Source organism: Mesoplodon bidens (genome assembly GCF_964165515.1).
Source record: "Mesoplodon bidens genome assembly, chromosome: X".
Lineage (NCBI taxonomy): Eukaryota > Metazoa > Chordata > Mammalia > Artiodactyla > Ziphiidae > Mesoplodon > Mesoplodon bidens.
The window spans coordinates 59101248-59124491 of NC_138163.1; positions in this window are offsets into that span (position 1 = coordinate 59101248).

The window sequence follows — 23244 nt, forward strand, 5'->3', positions numbered from 1 at the left end:
CAGAAGGAAAGAAATCATAAAAATCAGATCAGAAATAAATGAAAAAGAAATGAAGGAAACGATAGCAAAGATCAATAAAACTAAAAGCTGGTTCTTTGAGAAGATAAACAAAATTGATAAACCATTAGCCAGACTCATCAAGAAAAAAAGGGAGAAGACTCAAATCAATAGAATTAGAAATGAAAAAGGAGAAGTAACAACTGACACTGCAGAAATACAAAAGATCATGAGAGATTACTATAAGCAACTCTATGCCAATAAAATGGACAACCTGGAAGAAATGGACAAATTCTTAGAAATGCACAACCTGCCAAGACTGAATCAGGAAGAAATAGAAAATATGAACAGACCAGTCACAAGCACTGAAATTGAAACTGTGATAAAAAACCTTCCAACAAACAAAAGCCCAGAACCAGATGGCTTCACAGGCGAATTCTATCAAGCATTTAGAGAAGAGCTAACACCTATCCTTCTGAAACTCTTCCAAAATATAGCAGAGGGAGGAACACTCCCAAACTCATTCTACGAGGCCACCATCACCTTGATACCAAAACCAGACAAGGATGTCACAAAGAAAGAAAACTACAGGCCAATATCACTGATGAACATAGATGGAAAATTCCTCAACAAAATACTAGCGAACAGAATCCAACAGCACATTAAAAGGATCATACACCATGATCAAGTGGGGTTTATTCCAGGAATGCAAGGATTCTTCAATTTACGCAAATCAATCAACGTGATACACCATATTAACAAATTGAAGGAGAAAAACCGTATGATCATCTCAATAGATGCAGAGAAAGCTTTCGACAAAATTCAACACCCATTTATGATAAAAACCCTGCAGAAATTAGGCATAGAGGGAACTTTCCTCAACATAATAAAGGCCATATATGACAAACCCACAGCCAGCATCGTCCTCAATGGTGAAAAACTGAAACCATTTCCACTAAGATCAGGAACAAGACAAGGTTGCCCACTCTCACCACTCTTATTCAACCTAGTTTTGGAAGTTTTAGCCACAGCAATCAGAGAAGAAAAGGAAATAAAAGGAATCCAAATTGGAAAAGAAGAAGTAAAGCTATCACTGTTTGCAGATGACATGATACTCTACATAGAGAATCCTAAAGATGCTACCAGAAAACTACTAGAGTTAATCAATGAATTTGGTAAAGTTGCAGGGTACAAAATTAATGCACAGAAATCTCTGGCATTCCTGTATACTAATGATGAAAAATCTGAAAGTGAAATCAAGGAAACACTCCCATTTACCATTGCAACATAAAGAATAAAATATCTAGGAATAAACCTACCTAAGGAGACAAAAGACCTGTATGCAGAAAATTATAAGACCCTGATGAAAGAAATTAAAGACGATACAAATAGATGGAGAGATGTACCATGTTCTTGGATTGGAAGAATCAACATTGTGAAAATGACTCTACCACCCAAAGCAATCTACAGATTCAATGCAATCCCTATCAAACTACCACTGGCATTTTTCACAGGACTATAACAAAAAATTTCACAATTTGTATGGAAACACAAAAGACCCCGAATAGCCAAAGCAATCTTGAGAACGAAAAATGGAGCTGAGGAATCAGGCTCCCTGACTTCGGACTATACTACAAAGCTACAGTAATCAAGACAGTATGGTACTGGCACAAAAACAGAAAGATAGATCAATGGAACAGGATAGAAAGCCTAGAGTTAAACCCACGGACATATGGTCACCTTATCTTTGATAAAGGAGGCAGGAATGTACAGTGGAGAAAGGACAGTCTCTTCAATAAGTGGTGCTGGGAAAACTGGATAGGGACATGTAAAAGTATGAGATTAGATCACTCCCTAACACCATACACAAAAATAAGCTCAAAATGGATTAAAGACCTAAATGTAAGGCAGAAACTATCAAATTCTTAGAGGAAAACATAGGCAGAACACTCTATGACATAAATCACAGCAAGATCCTTTTGGACCCACCTCCTAGAGAAATGGAAATAAAGACAAAAATAAACACATGGGACCTAATGAAACTTCAAAGCTTTTGCACAGCAAAGGAAACCATAAACAAGACCAAAAGACAACCCTCAGAATGGGAGAAAATATTTGCAAATGAAGCAACAGACAAAGGATTAATCTCCAAAATTTATAAGCAGCTCATGCAGCTCAATAACAAAAAAACAAACAACCCAATCCAAAAATGGGCAGAAGACCTAAATAGACATTTCTCCACAGAAGATATACAGACTGCCAACAAACTCATGAAAGGATGCTCAACATCTTTACTCATTAGAGAATTGCAAATCAAAACTACAATGAGATATCATCTCACACCAGTCAGAATGGCCATCATCAAAAAATCTAGAAACAATAAATGCTGGAGAGGGTGTGGAAAAAAGGGAACCCTCTTGCACTGCTGGTGGGAATGTGAATTGGTACAGCCGCTATGGAGAACGGTATGGAGGTTCCTTAAAAAACTACAAATAGAACTACCATATGACCCAGCAATCCCAGTACTGGGCATATACCCTGAGAAAACCATAATTCAAAAAGAGACATGTACCAAAATGTTCATAGCAGCCCTATTTACAATAGCCCGGAGATGGAAACAACCTAAGTGTCCATCATCGGATAAATGGATAAAGAAGATGTGGCACATATATACAATGGAATATTACTCAGCCATAAAAAGAAATGAAATTCAGCTATTTGTAATGAGGTGGATGGACCTAGAGTCTGTCATACAGAGTGAAGTAAGTCAGAAAGAGAAAGACAAATACTGTATGCTAACACATATATATGGAATTTAAGAAAAAAAATGTCATGAAGAACATAGGGGTAAGACAGGAATAAAGACACAGACCTACTAGAGAATGGACTTGAGGATATGGGGAGGGGGAAGGGTAAGCTGTGACAAAGTGAAAGAGCGGCATGGACATATATACACTACCAAACTTAAGGTAGATAGCTAGTGGGAAGCAGCCGCATAGCACAGGGAGATCAGCTCTGTGCTTTGTGACCGCCTGGAGGGGTGGGATAGGGAGGGTGGGAGGGAGACGCAAAAGGGAGGGGATATGGAAACATATGTATATGTATAACTGATTAAATTTATTATAAAGCAAAAAAAAAAAAAAAAAAAACATAGGTGATACGTCCATACCGTGGACTATTACTCAGCAATAAAAGAACAAGCTAATAACCTAAATGGATGTCAAGGGCACTACACTGACAAAAAAAAAAAAATCAATCGCAAAGGTCTTACATAAATGATGAAAATTATAGAGACGGAGAACAGATTAGTGGTTTTCGGAGCGTGGGGACGATGGTGGGAAGAGGAATTGTGACTATAAAAGGAGCATCACAAGGGACATCTCTGATGATGGAATACTCCTATATCCTGAGGGCCACACCCAAATCCACACGTGGTAAAATGGCACAGGACTCCACACATGCTTCGTGCCATTCTCTCTACTATTTGTGCATCTATAATTATTTCAAAATAAAGTTTAAAAAAATCAAAAAAAAAATACTCCAGGTCAAACCATATACAAAAATTAACTCAAAATGGATCATAGACCTAAATGTGAAAGTCTAAAACTATAAAAATGCTAGAAGAAAACATAGGAAAAATATTTTAAATCTTGGCTTTGGCAAAGATTTCTTAGCTATGATGCCCAAAACACAATACATAAAACAACAAACTGACAAATTGGACTTCATCAACATTAAAACTTCATGCTGTTCAAATGATACTGTTAGGAGGATAAAAGGACAAACAAAGCACTGGGAGAAAATCTTTGCAAATCATATATTTGATAAACGATTGTATACAGAATATATAAAGAACTCCTAAAATTCAATAATAAGTAAACAACCTGATAATAAAATGGGTGTGAGAAAAGAGTTAGCATAGCAGGTCTTATTACTCACTCCTCACACACCTCCAGGAGAACTTGGAGCCATTACTGAATATTGGATACCCTTTGCAAATGTGGTATCTGGATGGTTCTTTATGTTAACGATTAAGGATTTTATTGTGTATACCTGAAACAGTGGACCATGTTATACTGTCTTGTCCGGATTGCTTTGCACAAACATCAAGTTGATTACATACACCTGACTTCATTGTTTGGTCCTGAGTTCTGGTTGCCATAGCTGGTTGCATAGCAGGATGTGTCCATGTACCCAGCCGTCAATAAAAGCCTTGGACTCTGAGACTTCAATGGGCTTTCCTGCACAGATGTCCCTATAGTTCACAGCCAGAGAAAAAAGTATGTCCTCTGGGACTCCAGATGAGAAAGAACTTGGAAAGCCTGTGCCTAACCACTCTGAACTCCACCCAGTAGATATCTTGTTCCTATTGCTCGTGCTCTATAAACTTGTTCTGTAACAGATGTTAGCCATGAGTAAAACCTGTTGCTGAGTCTTGTGAGTCCTTCTAGTAAATTAGCAAATGTGACGGTCTTGAGACACTTGAGACGATGGGAAAATAATTTGAACAGAAGCTTCACCATAGAAGATCTGAGTGGCTAAGTACATTCAGAGCTGCATAATAATATTAGTCATCTGGAAAATGCAAAATAAACCACAATGAGATATTGTTTTGTACCTTTTGGAATGATTAAAACTAAAAAGATTGATAATAATAAGTGCAAGGAGGTAGAGGAATTGAAACTCTCATACACTGAATGTATATATATGAAATGGTACAACCATTTTGGGAAAACAGTTTGGCAGTTTCTTGAAGTTCTGCACATGCCTACCACACAATTCAGCCATCCCACTCCCATGTATTTACCCAAGGGAAAAGAAAGCATGTGTTTGTACAAAGGCTTATACATGTTCATAACAGCTTTATTTGTAATATGTCAAAACTGCAAACAATCCAAATGTCCTTCTAGAAGTGAATGGATAAACTAATTGTTGTATATTCATCTATCAATGGATAACTACTCAGCAACCAAAATAAAAGAACTATGGATCCACACAATGTGGATAAATCTCAAAATAATTATACTTAGTGAAAGAAGCCAGACAAAAAGAGTACATATCGTATGATTCCATTTATTTAGAACTCTAGAAAATATCAACTATAGTGTCAAAAGCAGATCAGTGGTTTCCAGATTGAGGAAGGGGTGTGGGGAGAGGCAGAGGATATGAGAAAACATTTTGGGGTAAGGGATGTGTTCCTTACTTTGTGGCGATGGTTTCATGGCTGTATACATATTTAGGAAGTTGTGAAATTGTACACTTTTTTTTTCAGAATCATGGTGGGTGTAATGTAGCTTTATTTATTTATTTATTTATTTGGCTGCATTGGGTCTTAGTTAAGGCACGGGGGAATTTTCGTTGCAGCATGAAGGATCTTTTTGTTGCGGTGCACGGGCTCTTCATTGCGGTGCACGGGCTTCTCTCTAGTTGTGGCACGTAGGCTCCGGGGTGTGCGGGCTCAGTAGTTGCAGAGCACAGGCTTAGTTGCCTCATGGCATGTGGGATCTTATTTCCCCGACCAGGGATGGAACCAGAGTCCGTTGCATTGGTAGGTGGATTCTTAACCCCTGGACCACCAGGGAACTCCCTGTACATGTTTAAATATGTGCAACTCATTGTATGTCAATTATATAAAAAACATAAAACTAACAAATGCCATTTAGGAAAAAGGTAGCCCAGTGTTACAATTCCACCTTATCTCCTGTGTTCCCAGCAACCTAAATTGTTTCATTTGCAAACAACAGAACAAAGGAATAGTGTTTCCAGGCATTGAGCAAGGAAGAGAGGAGCTGAATATTGGAATTAAAAGTTACACTTGACCCCTGCCCCAAGGACTGGTTAGCTAAGGAGATAAACCTGAAACTCTAAGAAGCTCTAGGAAAAAAAAAAAAGAAAGAAGGGTCTAGAGGAAGCAATATTGGCAAAATGTTCATAATTTCTGTAGCTGAATGATGGGTATATGGCATTTTTAAAATAGAAAATGTGTTACTAGCTTTAGCATATGAGTTAACAGAAGAACTGAAACCCAAAACATTAAAAAATGGTTGCCTATCAGTAATGGAACTGTGGGAAAAGGGGCAGCCATTCTTTACTGATTAAATTTGTACCTACTTTGTATATTGCTTTGTTAAAAATAAAAACAGTTTTGCAAAAAGTCAACATCAGGCCTGTGTAAAAAAAAAGTATTCTTCTTCCCTTATGCGAAGTCACTAATTTGTTTAACTCAGTTAATGATTCATAAAGTAAATTTAGCCATTTTGATGATCACTTGATTTTTGAAAGCTGAAGATTTTTAAAAGTTCTGATTTATTCTTATTTGTACAGTTTGGGTAGAAGAAAAGGATTCTAAAATTGGAGGTTATAAGTACTCAGATATTTGAAAGCCATTAGGTTTTATTTAAGAATATATAATTTTGGTAAGGCTTTATGAGATGAAAAGAATTATTGACATGCTGCTTATACATATATATCAAATATCTTGTACTTCCAGTTGAGAGGTATTTTTACTATATTCTACATCACTATTATCCTTCATTGCATAATGGAGAGAAAAATTTCAGGAACAGGGGAGAATTCAAGAAAGGAAAAAGAATATCTTTATGCTTCCTCCCCTCATCACTTTGTGGGAATCTTTGACCACGATAAAGGAAAATTTTGAAAAATATGTATTTTTTACATATTTTATAATATGTTAAAAAGTCTATAAATTTGAGAAATTTGGGGTTCTGAGGATTCATAAAAATGGTTCTGAATTCATAGTGAATTTGAAACAACTGCTCCTAATGTTATCCTAACTGACTAAAGGAATTAGTTGCTGGTAAACCTAAGAAAATAAGAACACAGGAAACGCCTTATTGGATCAAATCAGTGACTCTCTCCAAGATACCAAGGGATATTTTGGTGGAAGTACCCTGTGCTTTCATTACAAAGCAATAACCTCAAAATGTTTTTCAAAACACCCTGAATATCCTAAAATGTCCTTTCATATCTCATTAGGGATCTACAATCAGTGAATTTCCTAAACCTTCCTTAGACCTATTTGTAGTAGAGTCTGTGCAGCTGAGTTAAGTGTACAACCTGCAGTCAAACAAACCTGGGTTGGAATCTTAGATCTTGGACAATTTCTCTGAGCCTCATTCTCCTCATCTGTATAATGCAGATAACTAAAGCAGCTACTTGACAAGTTTTTTGGGAGTATTCAATGAGAAAATTCATGTAAATCATTGAGCATAGGGCCTGACAATTAGTACATAGTAAGTCCTTGTTATTTTGTATTTTCAGCCTGTACATTTTCTTGGTGTTAGTTATCAGGTCCATTCTACTAATTGAAGTGAAAACCTTTTTTACAATAAAGGTTGGGCTTTAAAAAAGGTGAAATAGTCAATCATCTACATGGTTTGATTTTAAGAGTATCAGGAAGATTCCAACCCCTTCATATCCCCTCCCCCCACATAAATACAGCATACTCTACTACTCACTTTCATTCCATCAATAAAGCTCCATTTCCTTATTGACTTTGATCAAAATTCAAGTCAAAATTCAGATGTCACCAGGGTGGGTACTTCTGACTCAAGCCATAGATTGAAGACAGGTGAAATTATAAAAAGTAAAAAAAAAAAAAAAAATAGATGTCCACTAAAAAAAAAGATTGAATGAAGAATCTAAAGCGGGGGGGGGTCTTTCAATTCTCTGGGGAGAGACTAGGACAGGCACTGAGTGGAGGAGAGTGGAGTAAGGGGTGCTAGGAGCTACCAGGGAAATGGAACTCTCCTCGACCTTATGCCTAGGGAAGCTATTTAGTGGAGTGCACTTTTTCCCAAAATAAGAATCACCTGGGTCATTCATTAGACAAACGGACTCACAGGCCCTTGCTCTGGAATTTGGTAAATGTAGGGTGGGGTTAAGGAATCTGAAGGGTTAATGACCACTCAGGGGATTCTTAAAACCTGACAAGTTTGAAAAAAACTAGAGCGCTTAAGAGCCCAGGCTTTGGAATCAGACAACACCTGGGTTCAAATCCTAGCTCTCCTCCTTAAGGATGACTGATCATGAAGTTAATTAACCACCCTCAACCTTGGTTTCCATCTCCATAAAATGTTTGGGGATTAAATAAATTAATGTGTACAAGACATTTGTCTCACATTGGACACTGAAAAAAAGAATTGGCATTATTATTATCAAGTGTCTTTCGTTTCAATTCTTTCATACTTATATATGAATCCTTAGAGTCTCCTGGGCAAGGTGCCAAAGAGGTCAATGATTTTCTAGAACTTTTTGTTTGCTTTCTGACATGTCCTTATCTTTGAAGCCAGAGGTAGAGAAATTAGCACTGTTATTATGATTAGCTGTTGTGGGCCACCTTTTATATCTTAATGCCTTATCATGTAAATTAGGCATTCAGAATGTCTGAGGATTTCTATTCAGACCCTTTCCCATAGGCCCTGATGTCACCTGTCCCTGAAAAGTTGATTTGCCTCCGAGTTACAGGGTTTTCAGACTTTAGTCTTCCATCTGAGTTCCAACTTTAAAGACCCAATAACACTCGACTTTGAGTTACAGTTTAAGCGAGGCTTTGAAAACGCTTTAGAGATTGACTTCCAGGTTAGAAGGGGGCAGGGTGTCAGAGAAACAGAAATGAACAGACAGAGGAAGACAATGCAGGGAAAAGTTAAAGACACATCAACAGTAAAAAGGAAATGACCATGAAAAAAGAGACAGAAAGGCAGGTTGACAGTGCCAGATAGAGGAAGGGAAAGGGTGGGGAGACACAGAGAGAGACAAAGATAGAGAAAGCAGCAGAGACGGAGCTAGACTTGAGGACAGAGACAGACAAGCACAGACACAGAAAGAGATCAAGGCATGGGCTGGAAGGAAAGCTTCTCTATTATTAATAAAAGTAGGTTTCTACAGAAATCTCCCTAGAAGTTGAAAAAGGGGAAATTCATTCATTTAACACAATTTTAAAGTAATTACTATGGGAAAGGTACTGCTCGGAATTGTGGTGGAAATACAAGCATTTCATCCCCTAGGTGGGGGAAGGGTGTGTAAGGCAGAAGGTGATGAGCAGCATTAAGAAATAAAGTGCTTCTTAGTTCAGAGAAGGGAAGAATCGTTCAATTGGAGGCCGGAGGAGGTAGCCTTTGAGCTGGACCCTGAAGAATGAATAAGGGTTTTAACAGATGGAGGGGGGAAGAAATTTTCAAACAATGGGAAGAGCACTGGTAAACAAGAGATGTGTTCAGGAAAAGAGGAATGGTATGATTTGGCTAAAGTTCAAATTACAAGTAGAGGAGTAGTGGGAGAAAGCTAAAAAATCATTTTCTATGCAGGAAGAGGGGTTGAAGGTAAGGCTGGGGAGAAACTGAGGGTTTGTGGACAGGGGAGTAACAAGTCTGTGAGTGGGAAGCATTAGGAGGACAGAAACCGGAAGCCAGAAGCCGGGTAGTGAAGATGTGAAGGATACTGTTGCTATTGTGCGTTCCAAGAGGTGAGTCCTATCAGCTATCTCCTAAACATCCCTTCCTCTCTGTTTTGCAGTGTCCTAGTCATTACTGCTTGGATCAGTAACGGTCCAAAGTCTTGACTGAAGGTAGAGGATAAAGTCTAGGGAGAAACTGAAGACAACCTGTAGGTTTCTAATTGGAAGGATGGTAATGTCATTACCAGAAATGGTTTGGAGGAGATAGGTTTAGTTTTTGATATGCAGTGTTAGTGTGGATGAAAAATGTTACCTGCCATATCAGTAAACAAAGGATGTTGCAGCCATTAAGCCCTCAGACACTGCAGCTGTCCCAGCTGTGCACCCAGAGGGTATTATGATGAAGAAAAGCAGGATACTGGCCCTAGACAGTTAAGGTGCATATCAAAGGAATGATTTCAATGAGCCCAGACTCTTGCATCTTCCCATACATACATAGAAAAGTGCTAAATTCATTAACTTGAGATGTTTGTTTTTCTTTAATTCACAGTAATCTTTTGATGTTCCAACTACCTGCTTTGTTGCAAAACTCCTATGTATCCTGGCCCCTCCCTTACCTCTTTGGAGTACTCCCTCAGAGCGATCTGAGAGGCTGTCTTCTGGGCTTAAGTCCTCAGAAACTCTGCTAAATAAAACATAATTCTCAAGTTTTAGGTTCTGCATTTTTTTCAGTCGACATTAGAGATGCTAGTGCAACATTTAGATGATATCCAGGAGGTGATTGGATTATGGATCTAGACATTTGGAAAGAGTTTGGTGCTCTAAAGCCTGGAGGTAGACTATGATGTGTTCCAGGAGATGGACTGAAATAGGCTCTGTGGGAAGAGTTCTTATATGCTTCCTTTTAACCCTGAATTCCTTTTCAGTTAGACCCTGGAACCCTGTGTTAAGGGATCATGACTCTCAGTAGTAGATTTAAATCAGTTTCGCTCTTCTACTTGATTGTCACCTCTACTCCTAAGACATCCTTGCAGACCCAGAGGAAAAAGAGAGTGGGAATTAATAGACAGTCATAAGCTACAGGCAGTGGGATGGGATGAAGTGTTCTCTTTTTCCAGCTGAGCACAGCGCCTACCAGCTAGATGGGTTACTGATGAGCACAGAGTAACAGCAGATGGTATGAGAATACAGGTGGCAAAATGAGATGGCTCTGTGTCTATTCATGTTGTCCTACTTTCCTCCTCCAGCTAGGGAGAGGGTATTCTGCTGATTTTTACAGAACTGATAGGACTAGCTCAAATGGCTGAGGACAGAACCCTACTATCTCCATGTGGGTGCTTGCTTCTTCTTTAAGGACTCAGCCCTCAGCCCTTCATGATGCAGAGTGGGAGGGTGATTTGCTGTGAATAAAAAGGGGGTGAGGCCAGATGAAGAAACACTTGGCTATCCCAGGACCTGTCATCACCTACCTCTCACTGTACCACTTTTAATTCCCTCCTTTCTTCCATAGTATTGCAAACCTTTGCTTCCCTCCATCTCCAAACCCTGCAGTGCTTACTCCAGCCACATTCAGTGTAAAGTATCCCTTAAGCACTTAAATGTGTGTAGCTTTGCCCTTTAAAACAAGTATATTCCAATAATGAGGAAGGGGTGCCTTGGCCTTCTGTAAGTAACCTCTTTCACTCTGCCAGCTGCTGGACACCTTGAAGCAATTGATCTAGTGCAGTGGATCTCAACTGATAAAATACATCTGAATAACCTAGGGGAGCCCTTTAAACATACAGATGTCCAAGCCCATCTTGTGATTATAACTCCTTTGGTTTTGGAAATAGGACCCAGAACTATGTATGTTTAACAAGCTTCCTGAGTGATCCTCATTCACATGAAATGTGTTATCAGCAAATTGAATTATTTTCATCTTGGCCATTGACTACAGTAGTTGGGTCTTACAGGCTTTAGGTCCTATTCCCTAGTTGTATTAGCATCCTCAATTTAGTGAGCATGAGTTTCACAAAGGGGAACATGTGAAAAAGCATATGCTCAGTCCCCATTCCATAGCTACTTGATCAGAATCTCTGAGAAGAGGGTGCTGGAATCGGCATTTTTACAAACACCATAGTTAGTTATAGTGCACTAGTCTGCAAACCACACTTTGAAAAATACTGAACTAAGTCTGGGAAGTGAAAGTTTGCAGGAGCGATGCAGTTTGGGGCACAGTAGAAAGAAGAGGTAGATCAGATGAGCTGTTGAGTCACTGCAGCTCAGTAGACCAAAAAGGTCATGGTTGGAGTCTCCGCTTCAGTAATGTACTGGCCTGTGGTTACAGCCTAGGTAAATGAGGCCAGATGACAGCTAGAGAAGACCGCTAACTAATTAAACTTAGTCTAAGGTCAGGCCACCAATTGGCAGACACAAATTCTTTTTTAAGTTGGAGAATATGGATGAGAAGTATAGGAGAGATCTGAAATATAAGAACTTTTCCTTTGACTTCTCAAACCCATTTTCTTGTTTATTTCTCTCAGGGCTTAACTAGTTTCCTCTGTAAAAGTATCAGCATTGACTCATAAATTATTATTCATTGTTAAATTATGTTAGGAATGCATTCAAAATGCAAGAACAAGGTGTACAATGTAGACACTATTTGACAAGGCACTTAGACTTTTTTTCTTAAGTGAGGGAGGAATATTTTTTCTGTGATATTTGAAAAATGAAGGAAATGTTTGTATTTGTCATACAGTATATTTTGTGAAATCATCTGATTTCCTATTAAGTGTCCTTCTTCTATGAAAAACCATGTAAGGTAGGGCTGGTTGCTTTTCTGTTCGTGGGGGGCACAGAGGGTATAACTCCTACTGGCAGTTAAACTGAGTTTGAAATTTCACATATACTGTGATTTTCTGTTGTGATTTAAGCTTTTGACTGTTAACATAGTACTCAGACTTCTGTCTCCTCTTCCAGTCAACTAGATGGTAAGCTTCCTGAAGTCAGGCATCTTGTCTCAGACTTCTTTATAGTCCTCTGTCTAGCACAGGACCATGCTCGTAGCAGTCTCTCAATAAAGGGTGAACATTTTTAATGGCTAAGTAGTATTCTAGTGTGTGTGTGTGTGTGTGTATGTGTGTGTGTGTATCACATCTTTATCCATTCATCTGTTGATGGACATTTAGGCTGTTGCTGACATTTGCAGCAACATGGATGGTCTTGGAGGACATTATGCTAAATGAAATTATTCAGAGAGAGAAAGACAAATACTGTATGATATCACTTACATGTGGAATCTAAAAAATACAACAAACTAGTGAATATAACCAAAAAAGAAGCAGACTCACAGATATAGAGAACAAACTAGTTTTTACCAGTGGATGGTGTGGTGAAGGGGCAATATAGGGGTAGGGGATTAAGAGTATTATATATTAGGTATAAAATAAGCTACAAGGATATATTGTACAACATGGGGAATATAGCTAATATTTTATAATAACTATACATGGAGTATAACCTTTAAAAATTGTGAATCACATTATTGTATACCTGTAGCTTATATAATATTGTCCATCAACTATACTTCAATAAAAAACAATTGAACTTACATGAGAGTACTGAGATGGGAATGACAGGATTGTACACGTCCACTCCACTTGTGCTAAGTTGTAGTTCTAAGACACAGAGCAGCATGAGATAAGGGATGGTACGATTTTGGCAAATCTGCCCCAGCACTTGCTATTTATATTATGCACCCGTAAGCTGTGAGAGTTAGAGTTGATGATAGCTGAACCATTTTTAGCAAAATGGGTAGAAGACTAAGAAAATTAGCAGGTCTCATTCACAAGAGTTGAAGAGAAGGACTCATCCTTCTGCTTTGTTATCATGAAACTAGTGACTATAGGCCCTAATGTATGAGCCATAGAAACTTGAATGAATCTGCCCACTTCCACAATATTTGTGCAGACATGAATTATCTGCTACTTACCTCTATACATATTATTTCAGGTGAATCTGTGTATAAGTACACTAGGAGTAAGGAGGAATTGTCCCCTATGTAGACAACTGGGCATAGAGGCAGAATCATTCTTTGTAAAGGAGAGGATTCAACTTTACATATAGTGATATTTCATAAAAAGCAGATATGCTAGGGGTTTTTTTTGCCTTCTTCCTGACACCTCCACTTAACTAAGAATTTCCATGAGAAAACAAGATAACTCTGTTGTGAAAAACACTAAACTTACAGTGTCCTGCAGCTACAACCATAAATCTGAAATAGAAAGGTTGATGGTAACCACCACTTATATGAAAAAGAAAAATGCAGTTGTTGACTTCCTAAGACTTTAAAAAAAAATTTTTATTGGAGTATAGTTGCTTTACAATGTTGTGTTAGTTTCTGCTGTACAGCAAAGTGAATCAGTTATACACATACATATGTCCACTCGTTTTTAGATTCTTTTCCCGTACAGGTCATTACAGAGTATTGAGTAGAGTTCCCTGTGCTATACAGTAGGTCCTTATTAGTTATTTATTTTATATATAGTAGTGTGTATATGTCAATCCCAATCTCCCAGTTCATCTCACCCCCCTTCCCCCCTTGGAAACCATGTTTATTTTCTACATCTGTGACTCTATTTCTGCTTTGCAAATAAGTTCATCTGTACCATTTTTCTAGATTCCACATATAAGCAATATTCCTAAGACTTTTAAGAAACAGAAAACATTATGCAAATTAGTTGAGACAATTAAGTATTTAATAAAGAGTTTGGTTTCATTCAACTATGTGAATATTTCTCAGAATTCTTATCAAATATCTGCTTCCCTTTTTGATTCCAGGTCTTCTCTGATAAAGTGCTTCTTAGGTGAACCCAGCCCCACTACAAGTGTCAGAACCAGCCTTTGGTTGAACTGACAGAATGAGCCAGAGAGGGGAAGGATGGGGCTGAGAACCTAGATAGACTTACAGGTGTCAAGCAGCCAGAGAGGCAGGCAATCTGGACAGTTCTAAGCAGCAGTCATTAGGAAAAGGTCCAGACAGTTAAACAGAGCCCAGATGATATGTTGAGATCCAGACAGGCCAACAATTGGTATAAGAGAGGTCTTGTAACAGATGGCAAGGAACAAGTCATGAAGATAAGGTTTAATGCAGATAGAACCTAATCACAAAGACAAATTTTGGACATGAATTCTAGGTTAGGAATGAAGCTAAGATTGGTTATGATAAGGCAGGATGTCAGAATGAGATCTAAAATGAAGGTGGCAGTATTGATCATTGAGATTATGGTTCCAGAATTGGAGATGAAGTTGATCCCATGGGCAGAAATAGAATGGCTTCAGCTACTGGGATTAGTTAGCTGTTGGGGTTCTAAGCTAGACACTAAGATTAGTATATTCCTGTGATAACTTTATTTAGATAGATGCCTGCTGCCATTTCCCAACACAGGAAAACTTAATCTTTATATCCTTCTGAGTAGTGCAACTTGCTTATAAAATCTCATCTTAAAATGTCTTCTGTTACATATTCATTCCACAAACATTTATTAAATTACTGTATTTCAGATACTGTGGAATACTGAGGTGAATAAAACACAGCCATTGGCCTTAGAAAATGATAGGTTCATGAAGGAGCAAGCATCTAAAGTAATGATTACAATATGGCATGCTAAAAGCACAAGGAATAGATGTAACTTTCATGAAGTCATTCAATCAACCAAATGTATGGAGTGCCTTCTATTTTACAGGCACTAGTCTGGGAACACAGGATAACACTGAGTCCAAACTTGTGGTGTCATAAAAACCTTCCAAGAGAAGGTGAAACTTGATCCAAATTTTGTAAGAGGTAGCCAGGTAAAAGGATGTGGCAGACATTATCCATTCTCCCCTTCCTGCATACAAATAGAACCCTGATTTTTTGAGGCAGCATTGTGTCTAGTTAAAAACTGCCTACCCATTCATAACCCATTCTAGGTATGAGTGACCATGTAAGTGAAAGCCTCTTGGACGGGGCTTTTTTGAAAATCATTTCTTCCCAATGAAAATGAACTTAACTGATAGGTTCTTCACTCTTCCTTTTCTTCATGCTTGGAATGCAGATATGAAACCTAGAGATGGAATCATCATCTCACAGCCATGAGTACAAGAGCCTCCTTATAATAATGGTAAAATAAAAAGATAATAGTAGTCTTGGTCCCTGATGATACCATACAACTTCTATTTCCTTTGGGTTTTTGTTTAAGCCATTGTAGCCACTTCTCTATTATGTACTGTTAAACATAATTCTAAGTAATAAGAAGAGTACTGGAGTTTGGTAGTAGAGAGTTCAAGAGAAATTTGCCAAGCATAGGAAACAATGGCACATACAAAGGTGTGGAGTGAGAAGCTTTCAGAATGAAGAAACTGCAAGGAAGCCAAACTAGTTGGAGTTATGAAGGGAAGGAGACCAGAGATGAAGTTGGAGAGGTAAGTAAAGACTAGTTCCTTGTAACCCATATTAAGGAGTGTGGGCTTCGTTGTAAAAGCAATAGAGAATCTCTTATGGATTTTTTAATGACTTAACCATTGCATTTTAGAGAGAACATTTTATTAGAATATTTAGGAACATTTGGAAGAGGAGAGACTGATGGCAGGCAGACTAGATAGGAGATTTATAATCATCCAGGTGATTAAAAACCAAAGCTAAGGTAGTAGAAATGGAAATTGATAGACCAGATTGAAGTTATTAATTATAGGTCTCTAGAAGAGACTCGAAATATATCAAGGAGGTAGAATCAATATAGATTGGATGTATGAATTTGAAATGGAGAACATCTCAAGGATGATTCTCAGGTTTCTGTCTTGGGTGACCAGATGGTTCACCAAGATTGGCACTACAGGAGGAGATGGTTAAGTAATGATCCAAACTCTGATATCTCTGATAACCAGAGAGAATTTAAGTATGTTTTTCCAATTGTAAAACTATCTCTCAGGAGCAGTGATAATACAGCCTTAACTTTTAAAGATGACATTTATATAAACTTAGTGTTTTCAGAAAATTCCTAAGTAGATTGAGACAGAGATAATCTATCGAGCTGAATCTATTGGTCGAGCTGAAGGGCAGAGTAGGTTGGCACTTGTTATCAGCCCGTTTAGCCATCTCACAGTGAAAATAGTGATGTCCAAAGTCTAGTAACCATGACTAGAAAGGGTTGGTTGTGCCTAAACTTCTGTACTTGTTTGCATAAACCAAGAGCTCATATTTGGACAAAAGTAACGAGAGAACTGTAATCATTCATTTCATCTTAGTAGGATTTGGTTTATTGCTACTGCCTTTTGAATTAAATGGATTTAAAGGGGCACTTAAAAGACTTAGAAAAACTACTCTTTCTACAGATGTTCTGCTGCTTTGTTTATTTGTTTGTATTTGGCCGCACCTCGAGGCTTGCGGGATCTCAGTTCCCTGACCAGGGATTGAACCCAGGCCACGGCAGTGAAAGTGCCAAATCCTAACCACTGGACCACCAGGGAGTTCCCCCTGCTGCTATTCTTAAACAGTTGAAGACTGCTTCTAATACAAGAGAGGATATTTGTGTGATGGGAGAAAACCAGATATTGTGGAATAACTAGGTTCTCACGAGCTAGAAATATGGATTAGGAAGTTGTTGACTATGGTCACTTGAGCTTTATTGGCATGTCAAAGGAAAAACTGAAAAAGAAAGGGTTACTTTATAAAATGTATTTTTGGGGGGACCATGCTCATAAGTAAGTTTGGAAACCACTCCTTGGAGTAGTCAGACTCTAGGATAGTATTTGCTAAATTATCATTTCAAGGCCTAGATACCTAGGCATCAAGTGTATTTTTAGTTATATATTTAATTCACATCTTTCTGACACAGTGCCCAATAGTGAGGGGAAGGTTAAATCCCACACTCTGGGATTGGATAATAAAACACTCCAAGGGGAATTTTTTTCCTGATCCCACTTTACATTCATCTCATACTCAGAAGGACAAAGGCTCATTTCACTTTTAACTTTTCTTTTTCCCTGCCACAACCTCATCACAGATGGTTTTCATACAAACGTGTGATTTTTTTTTTTTGATTTACTTCAATTACTGTTTCTACCTTTCATTTCCTAGAGTACTTTGCAGAATCCCAAACTATTTTAATTCCAAAGCAGATTAGTTATATATCAGTACAAAATCCAAGGCTCACCAATCAGAAAGCTAGGAATGAAATAGGTGTCTGTCTGTGATGGCATTATAGTGATTTGGGGCCGGACCAGGTGGTGAGGTAGTGACAGAAGATCTTCACTGTTGCCACTTTGCTTGGAAGCAGGAAGTTACAGGAAGAAGCAATAATGCCTTAAGAGGAGTATAACAGAAAGGAAAAGAACAAGAAATAAAGCTGAACACATAGAAATAGCTTCTACTTTACTTTTCATTATATCTAAAGGCTCTAGAGTGCCATCTGACATTTCTACCAGGAGAAACAGTCAATAAAAGGTATGAATAATTTTCATTTATATATACATTTTATACACCAAATGTGGAAACCAGCCCATCTGAGAATGAGCATTCCTAACTTCACCATCAATTAGTTCAAAATCAACTATGAGCATTCCTAACTGCACCATCAATGAGTTCAAAATCAACTGGACTATGACTGTCAAACCCCTTTGAAACAGTGTATTTGTTTCAAAGTCATGTTATTTGCCCTTGTAAGAAGCAAAATAAACAGAGTAGTTTAAAAGAAAGTTGGGAGATAGTTGGGCTTTAAGAATTTGACAAGTTCGAGAAAAAAAAGAGAGAACTCAACTTTTCTTTTATATGGTGGGGGGCTGTTTATCCTATTTTAAAAAAATCAGAATCAATAACTAATTTATTCAACAAACAATTATTGAACACCTTCTATGTGTCATTTGGTGATGAGCAACATACTAGATGTGTTAAAAATGAGAAGCAGGCAGGATACATTTCAATCCAGGAGAGGAGAAGGTGATTCTATGACAGGATAGCAGGTGAGATTTTAGGTCAAATGTAGCCATTAAGCATCTCTCATATTCTACCAGGTAGGTGACTACCTACATAAAGACCAGCCCTACCCCACTCAGTAGGAAATAAATAGAGGCCCTGAAATGTATTCCCGTTTTTTCCTCCCATTCCTACATAATGAAGACAATAAAAACATCATTTTAATTGAGAAGTTGATGGGTATGAGTAAAAGCTTGCATGCTTTTAAAAATTTCTGCAGTTCTCAGCCTTTCTGTATTCTTATGATAAAGCCCACAGTGGCTACTTCCTTAGTGTATCCCCCCAGGAACCATTAGCTTTTACTTTACTTTTTTTAATAGGCTTTATTTTTTAGAGCAGTTTTAGGTTCACAGCAAAGCTCAGGAGAAAGTATGGGGAGTTCCCATATACCTGCTACCCACCCCCTGACACACAGCCTCCCCTTCTATCAACATTGTCCACCAGGGTGGTATATTTATTAAAAATGAGGAGCCTACATCAACACATCATTTTCACCCAAAGCCCATAGTTTACATTAGCTTCACTCTTGGTGTTGTACATTCCATGGGTTTTGACAAATGTATAATGATATGTACCGACCATTATAGTGTCATACAGAATAGTTTCCCCACCCTAAAAATTCTCTGTGCTCTGCCCATTCATCCCTCCCTCCACCCTAACACCTGGCAACCACTGATCTTTTTATGGTCTCCATAGTTTTGTCTTTTCCAGAATGTCAGAGTTGGAATCAAATGGTATGTAGTCTTTTCAGATTGACTTCTTTTTACTTAGTAATATACATTTAAGATTCATCCAGTCTTTTCATGGCTTAATAGCTCATTTCTTCCTAGCACTAAATAACATGTTTTAATAGCAAACGATGATACCCACCAGAATAACTAAAATTAAAAAAAACAACTTTCAAAATTAAGTGTTGGCTGGGATGTGGAGCAGCAGGAATTCTTATACACTGCTGATAGAAGAGTACATTGGTACAACCACTTTGGAAAACTGCTTCCCTGTCTTCATTAAAGCTGAATATGCGCTTAACTTATGACCCAGGAATTCCACACTCAACATAAATACATACATAGATTCACCAGTAGCATGTACAAGAAATTTCACAGCAGCATCATATGACAGCCAGGAAATAAATGTTTATCAACAGGAGAATGGACACATAAACTAAGGTATATTCAGATAATTCAATGCTATGAAAACAAACAAACAACTACCACTGACAGCAATGTGGAGGAATATCACAAAAAATGTTGAGTGAAAGCTGTCAGACACAAAAGACTACATAGTCTTTGATTACAATCATATGAAGTTCAAAAACACAAACCTAATCTATGATAATAAATAGTGATTAGCTTTGGATAGGAGGGGGATGATGAGTGGGAAGGGGAATGAAGGAGACTGAGTTTGATAATGTTCTATTTGAGTTGGGTGATGGTTACACAGGTCTTTTTTCTTTTCTGGCCACACTGCACGGCTTACGGGATCTCAGTTCCCCGACCAGGGATTGAACCCCGGCCACAACAGTGAAAGTGCTGAATGTTATTCCCTAGAGCACCAGGGAACTCCCACACAGGTCTTTTCATTATGTGAAAATTCATCCAGCTGTATGCTTGTGGTTTGTATACTTTTTGGAATGCATATTGTTATCTTTCAGTAAAAACATTTATTAAAGAAATGTATAAGCAGTTCAGTTGGACCTACTGAGATCTAGAAAAGCTATCAGAATATCTATGACAGGAAGTCTGCATTTTTTTCAAACACTCACTTATTGGGAATTAGTAAACTACACAGTGGGTTAATCTCATGTGCTAAGGATTGCCATTTTATAGATGCAGTGGGATTGGAACTTTGGTGTGTCTGATTTCAAAGCCTATGCTGTCACTATCCCATACTACCTTCTATTATGATTACACACTCTCTTCCAGACATACTTAATGCTAAACATTTGTGGTTCTGTATATTTTATTTTATTTGATGACACCAAGGCATAGTGAAATGCTAAGTATATCCTTAATTATGTTTCATGACACCAAAATAAAATTGAAAGATATTTGTTTGCTCTAAACAAGGCCAAATAACTACTGTATGTACATATATATTATTTTGTGCATGTTGTGCTCACAAACCTTAGGTATATGTATGTGGTGTATCATTATATCTTTTGACTAATTCTTCATTTGTTTCAAAATGCTTTAATATTTTGCTTAGCATTTGACCACAGCTGAACACTGAGCAGACAATCTCACTTAATTGTCTGTGTTGGACATTTAAGGGTTTTCCACCCTTTTTAGGATGTATGAACTAATTCAGAATCGTTCAGGGTACGCAAGCCAGCTTAATTTTTTCCAATGTGCATTGACTTGTGTGCAGAGATATTAAATTGTATCTGTCAGTGTTCATCTGTTGCCCAATGATAACATTTGCTTAGTTCCCCAGGAGTGTTTTGTAATTCCGCCTCCCCCTTCTTGACTAACTCTAATATTCATTCTTCTCTGGTTCTTAATAAATTGGTGAAACTGCAACCCCACCAGTCATACATAGGACTGTAGCACCTCCCTATTAACCTTTTATACACACTGATATTTGGTCATTCATTCTTACTCTTAGCCTTCCATGTCTTAAACACTTTATAATCCATAGCTAAAGTAACACATGTTCACCCTTTATTTACTGAATTTAAAATGTAAGCACGAAAGGATGTGAGGATACTACTGTTTTCATAGAAGCACTTTTTTTCCTAGAAGTTAGCCATTTAGTTTATCTATTGACTATCGTAGATGATACTTCTCTGACGTTTTTCATTAATAATAGTTTGTCCAGTATTCTAGCTTTCCTCCTGTATTCATTATGGTTGCTTTAACTAAATGCAACTGATATCTTTGAAAGCATATATTCATAAGACACTTTATGGTATAAATTTTCAACTCATATTTTTATGAAACAGTAGTTTCAAAAATGACATCAGGGGCTTCCCTGGTGGTGCAGTGGTTGAGAGTCCGCCTGCCGATGCAGGGGACACGGGTTCGTGTCCTGGTCTGGGAAGATCCCACATGCCACGGAGCGGCTGGGCCCGTGAGCCATGGCCGCTGGGCCTGCGCATCCGGAGCCTGTGCTCCGCACCTGGAGAGGTCACAACAGTGAGAGGCCCGCGTACCACAAAAAAAAAAAAAAAAAAAAGACATCAGAATTTAATGTACACATCTTTGTTTGTGATATAATCTATCAATTTTCTTCACTTAATTTTTCAGAGACTGTACTACAGAATTCCTAAAAGGGCAAAAACAAATAAAGCATTATTTCCCAAAGTAAGGCTTGCAAAATTAATAATTAACATGACAAGGTAGTTAAATTTTTGATGTCCTTAACATTGTAATGCATAGGGCTAGTCCAGAAGACCATTAAGTAATCATTATCTAAATTATGGAGAAGAGTAGATCCTCATTCCGTCAGGTAGATGCAACAAACTAAGAAATCTTTCTTTCTTTTTTAAAAATTTTATTGAAGTATAGTTGATTTACAATGTTGTGTTAATTTCTGCTGTACAGCAAAGTGATTCAGTTATACATGTATATGTTCTTTTTCATATTCTTTTCCATTATGGGTTATCACAGGGTATTGAATATACTTCCTTGTGCTATACAGTAAGACCTTGTTGCTTGTCAAACCTTTCTTTATTAAAGAGTCTAGGTACTAATTATAGAACAGCTACCGAAGTTTGAACTTGTTCAGAGTTAAAAACAATGGTACACCCACATGCTCTTTCAGCCACCTTTCAGTAACCTGCCTGTTTCAAAACTTGGAAGCTTCAGCTCAGATTATTAGCTTTTACCATTTTTTTTCTTTTTTTTTTTTGCAAGATACATGGAAAGGTGAAATAAGATAGAAAGTCATTACAATTCAATAGTATTCCTGTATTGCCTGTAGACTTAATATTCTGACTTGTTTTTCTCATAGGCACTTGGTTATAAATCCAAATGAATATTTTTTAATCAGTCTTGGAAGAGAAATATGTCATCACAACCTGTTAAGCTTTATTTGTGAGAATGTAATGAAAAGTTTAAGAAAGGAGGAAGAAACTTACAATACCAAGATTTTCATGAAAATTAATCTAATCTATTGCTAAACTCAAATTCCAAGTCTGAGTTTTGAAACAAACTTTCCATGGCATTCTAACTAATCTGCGATGACTGTTACATAAATAGCTTTTTTTGCTCTACACCAAATACAAAATGCTCTCATTTCCAAATCTCTGAAAAGCTGTTTGTGATGACATTGAATAAACAAGAATCCTTTTAAAAGAATAGGCCATTGCTACATTCAAGTCAATTTCAGCATTCCTTTCCCAGAGCTATTTTGCATATTGGGTCATACAACAGTTTTAGTCCTAGTAACTCTCTATTTTGGGAGCTCACCTACAATCTGGTGACATTATGGAAAAAGTATGAAATTAGAACTGCAATATGAATGAAAAAAGGCAAACATCCAGAGTTTAAAAGATTATATTAGTACTTAGCTACTTTTCATGTAGAAAGGTGCTTTTCAAGCACTAATTAATCCGCTTAAAACCCCTGTGAACATGGCTGGGCTAGAAGAAAATCAGAGTTTTGAAGAGAGAAAAGTGAAAAGTTTCTAGTGGAGCTATATTTTTCCATAACTCATCTCCAGGCAGAATCTCCTAAATAGGTGTCAATGAAATTCTGCCTATCTGAATAGTCTGGCTGTTCAGTAGATTAAGAAATTCAGTTTTGCCTGAAACCCTTAGGGATAACCCAAAGCCTTATCTCATAGTCAAACAAAATCTCAGATTGAGAAATCAAGGAAGCCCAGAAGTATTCTGGAT